This window comes from Protopterus annectens, chromosome 2.part1 (assembly GCF_019279795.1).
Source record: "Protopterus annectens isolate FY-2018-M chromosome 2.part1, PAN1.0, whole genome shotgun sequence".
Taxonomy (NCBI): domain Eukaryota; kingdom Metazoa; phylum Chordata; order Ceratodontiformes; family Protopteridae; genus Protopterus; species Protopterus annectens.
Window position 1 is genome coordinate 321,239,523 of NC_056729.1, and position 5,000 is coordinate 321,244,522.

The 5,000-nt window shown below is 43.5% G+C and overlaps 1 long non-coding RNA gene across 1 annotated transcript in view; it reads left to right on the plus strand.

The window, feature by feature from the left end:
- LOC122794038 overlaps positions 1-5,000 on the plus strand; it is a 63,126-nt gene that overhangs the window by 47,935 nt on the left and 10,191 nt on the right. Inside the window, exon 2 of the long non-coding RNA XR_006363609.1 lies at positions 1-7. This exon is cut by the window's left edge and continues 169 nt beyond it. This is a non-coding gene — a long non-coding RNA (uncharacterized LOC122794038). The remainder of the gene's footprint in view (positions 8-5,000) is intronic.

Below are 5,000 nucleotides of genomic sequence, written 5' to 3' on the forward strand. Positions count from 1 at the left end.
AACAAAGGTGAATATGGAGATCCTTGTCTTTCTTTTCTTCTCTCTTGTCAGTGCCAAAAGGTGACCTCCTGGCAACTAGTCAGATAAGGATTGTAATGGTTTTATCCCTCTATACCAGTTGACTGAGCAGTTATAAACAGTAATTGTATAGCTGTGACTAATGTTTAAGAGTGTGAAATAGCTAAAGGATGTGCAAGAGGGAAATTAGCATACTGTTTTATGCAGCTTTACATAATATTTGTGACAAGATGCACGGTAGGGTTTAATCTTCGGTTATAGCCTGCAGTTGTTTAATGTGTACTTTTTATTGTAGAACTAAAAAGAAAACGGACTCCTTGCACCAGCAAACACCAAGGCAATGAAAAATCTTAACGCAATTTTATTCAAATAATCAGCGTTTTCGCCACCAACAAGTGTAGCTTCTTCAGAGATGAGTGTAAAAATAAACCCAATTTTTACACTCATCTCTGAAGAAGCTACACTTGTTGGTGGCGAAAACGCTGATTATTTGAATAAAATTGCGTTAAGGTTTTTCATTGCCTTGGTGTTTGCTGGTGCAAGGAGTCCGTTTTCTTTTTAGTTCTACTTTTTATTGTGACAGTATAGAAACCCAAATAGTTGATTTAACCATGATGTATTTATTAAATGTTATCTTCACAATGCTGACATTTTGATAAGTCTGAGGAATGCTTACAGTTTTTGAAGTCGCACCATGACTTGTGAGTTGGCAGTTGCTGTACGTACTCAAGTGTTTAATGTTGTGCATATTTGTTAGATGTCAGACATGCTACATTAGTGTACCTTCTGACTTACAAACTGATGTATGCAAGTCATATTACAGTCAACCATCCCAAATAATGATAAACTACAGTATATATATATATATATATATATCACCAAGGTTTGTATTCAGAAGTTACCTTTGGTGTAATAAAAATCTGAAACTGAAAAAGGTATAGTTTTGGTATTTATTAGGTACATTGAGAAATTATGTTGGTAGTAATGATACATTCTCACATTTTGTTTACTGATTTTAAAACACATTTCCCAGAACTGCTACAGGACAGGCATAATCTTCTATTGCAAGCTTCTAGTGTGCTAAAAAAGTATTAACAACAGTATATAGTTAATGGACATGCAAAGGTGTAGTCAGTATATTGCTATATGCAGTGTTACATAATACTTATGATGTAATGTGTAACAGGGTAGGTCCTACCATTACACAGTGCATTTTGTTGATACTGAATATATGTAAATTCAAGCTGTGACTTAAAGTTATCAGATGATGCAAGTGAGTATGAAAAAAATAACAGAAGTATCCACCTTAAATAGGTTCATAGGTTCATAGGTTCATACTAGGCTATCTGCCCGAGGGCATTTACAAGCCTAGCCCATCGTTTTGTGGCTTACACCACCCCTTTAGTATGGGGAACTATACCCATTATTTTGCTGTGCCTCTGTCGAGCAGTGACACTGAGGTAATCCCTGGGGTATATCTGCGATCTCCCATCCATTGGTCAAGATTTCTCTTGAACAAGGCCAGCGAGGTGCTCTGCCTCACATGTACCGGGATTTTGTTCCACAGCATAGGGAGTCTTTGGGTGATGAATCTATCCCTCCAGCACGTCCTATTAATAGCTGTGTCAAGGTTTAAGTCTCCCGCCCTTGTGGCTCTGATGGATCTAGATTTTTGAGGTGAAGCATATTCATCAAATCTGGGTTTGACATGGCCTTGTATGTTAGGCAAAGGTCACCTCTGAGCAAGCGGTAAGCAACTGAATAGAGCTGGAGTTCTTTCAGTCGGGCAGCATAGGACAGATTTTTGAGACCCTTTATCCCTTTGGTGAGGAACTTTTGTGGCCTCTCCAGCTGCTGCAAGTGTCGGGTCAGATACATTCCGAATGGGGCATTGTACTCAATCATTGGTCTGATGAGTGATGAGTAAAGGGAGACTATGACCTCCCTTGATCTAGATGAGAATCCCTTCATGATAAGGTGGGCAATGTAGAAGGTCTTCCTAACTACTTTAGCTACATGGGTGTCGAATGACAGACTACTATCAACCTGGGTCCCCAGGTCCCTGATGACTTCTTCTGTGCTCAGTGGATTGCCACCTATTTGGTAGCTAGGGGTAACCTTGTTTTTCCCGAAGGGTATGACTATGCATTTTTTGGCATTTAACTTTAGGCCGTGGCTCTGGCACCAGTTATCCGTTTCTGTGAGACCCTTCTGAAGGATATCTGTGTCAGATGTGTTTTCTACTATGGCCCAGTTTGCAGTCATCTGCAAACTTTGTCAGCCATAACCCTCCTGTGTTTGCTTGTACTTTGGAAAAGTAGATGCCAAACAAGAGTGGGCCCAGAACTGAGCCCTGTGGGACACCACTTGTGACAGGCTTTGAGTCTGACATGGCGCCAGCAACTCTGACCCTGTGGGTTCTGTCACTCAGCCAGTTTGCAACCCATCTTGTGATGTATGGGTTGACATTTAAGCTGATGAGTTTTTCAATGATACCCGAGTGGGGTATTGTATCGAAGGCCTTAGCCAGATCGAGGTAGGCTGTATGGACTGCCTTTCCCTCATCAATGGCTTTGGTGACTGTTTCGAAAAAGTCAACCAAGTTTAAAAGGCATGATCTGCCTTTGACAAAGCCAAACTGGGTTGGATCCAAAGTCTGCAAATTCCCTATGTCTTTATTTATGAGGTCCATTATGATCCTCCCCATGGCTTTGCAGATAAGGCTTGTCAAGCTAATGGGCCGGTAATTTCCAGGGTCGGTGGAGGCACCGCCTTTGTGAAGTGGTACCACAGTTGCAGTGCGCCACTCCGTGGGTACGTATCCAGAGGTAAGACTTTGATTAAACAGCTGTCCTAGCTGTGGGTTTAATTCCTCATTGAGTTCATGGAGCACACAGCCGGGGACACCATCAGGTCCCATGGATGCTGTGTTTTTGCTTTGGAGAGAGCAGTTCTCACTTGGGCGCTGGAGATGTTTGGGGGCTGCAATCGCTTTGGTATAGATATCTCTCCTTTTGGGGAGGGGAGAAGTTTGCACTGAACCTGTCAGCCAGTATGTTGGCAATGTCTGTAGGATCAGTAATCTTCACATCATTTTGAACTAGCTCTGAGCATATCTGGGAGTTTCCTCCCAGGTTTCTAACATAGCTAAAGAAGGCCTTATGATTGTCTTTTGAGTCTTTAGCTATTTTTCTCTCGAAATTTGCTTTGGATGATTTTATGAGAGCTCTTAGTTTTTACTTATAGTGATCAAGGGTGTCTTACCTTTTAAGGATTTTGCTCTATCTTGTAGTAGCTTCCTCCTTTTGTTGTAGAGTTTGTTTATGGCTGGGGTCCACCAGACTGGACGCTTGCCTTTGGTACAAAGAGTCTTTGTTTTGCTTGGGATTGCCTTATCCATGCAGTCCTGCAGGTGCTGGTAGAAGGCATTTGTAAGTGATTCAGTGGCTTGAGTACTGTTTTCCGCTGGCTCGGGGGCCTTAAAGGAGACCACACTAGTCTTTAGAAGTGTGAAGTCGGCTTTTGAGAAGTTCTTTACTGTGGTCTTTTTATTTCAGGTGGGGTGGGATGAGGACCTCCAGCGAGATTAGTTTGTGGTCTGATCTCACCAGTGAGGGGTACACCTCCGGTGTTGAACATTGTGCTCCCATGTTCGTGATGATGAGATCAAGTATGTTATCTCCTCTTGTGGGGATGGTGACTAGTTGTTCCATGGCATTTGAGTTTATGAATTCCAGGAACTTTTGGGCTAGGGTGTTTGGGCTTGAGTAGTGTTCCCAGTCTATATTAGGGTAATTGAAGTCACCTAGTATGATGGTGTTTGGTGATACATTTATCCCTCTAGTGTTTTCAGGAAGGCCATGTGAGGTTCCTGAGTTTGTGAGGGTGGCCTGTAACATGCTACAATTTGCAGAGCAGTCTTGCCTATGGTTAATTGCACCTGGATGGTCTCCGATGCATCGTGCGTTGCCACCAGTCTTGAGGTGTGGGTGTCCTTGATGAATATGGATACCCCCCTCCTTTCTTGGTATTGTCCGGATTTTAGGGCCGGAACGCATGATATGAGGTAAAACCTGATAGCGCTGGGGTGCTCTCAGGAGCCTTGAACCAGGTTTCTGTCACAGCACAGACATCGATGTTCTCCATACTGAGAAGGGCCTCGAGTGCGTGCATTTTGAGATTTAGACTTCTGGCATTGAGCAGCATTACCCTTAGTTTTTTCCTTTTTGTGTTCTAGGGTGGTAGGTTTAGAATTTGAGCCTTGCCTAAAAAGGCACTATGGGGGTGGCAAGAGCCTTTGCCAATATCCGGAATCCCAGGGTGACATGTGCAAGCCGTCCCTTGAAGCAGCGTGGCTTGTCCAGCATGTCATCCCAGGCAGACAGACACTGGATCCCCTTTGAATGACACCAGTGTTTAAGCCAATTGTTAAAGCTGATCATCTTATCTCTGTATTGTGGCATCATTCTTGGTGAAGGTAGGATACTGCTCAAGGTCAGGGTCATACCTGCCTGGGCTACATAATCAGAGAGCTCCTCAATGTCTCTTTTCATGTAGTCCAAGGAGGTACGTCTCAGGTCGTTTACACCAGCGTGGACAATGACTGAGTCATATTTGTACCTGCTGTTGAGAGACCTGAGTGCTTGCGTTATGTGGCGGATTCTAGCGCCCGACAGGCAGCTTACTGTGACCTTCTCCTTACTCAGTCTGGTGAGCGGACGCCAGTGTGTCTGACTATGGAGTCACCAATGACTAGTGTGTCTGGCATTGTGTTTGGCCTTAAGGGCTGTGACTGTTTGACACTCTGACTGTGAGGTCTATGTGTTGCAGGTGTTGTGTTCTGAGGTGGTGGTTGTTTGGGTGTCTGCTTTGGTGGCCTCTGCTGTTTTGGTAGATTTTTGATCAGAGCCTCTGAGTATGTCTTTGTGTGTTTATGTGTATGATTTGAGGTTGTAATGGTACTATGTGAGACTGGGTCTATA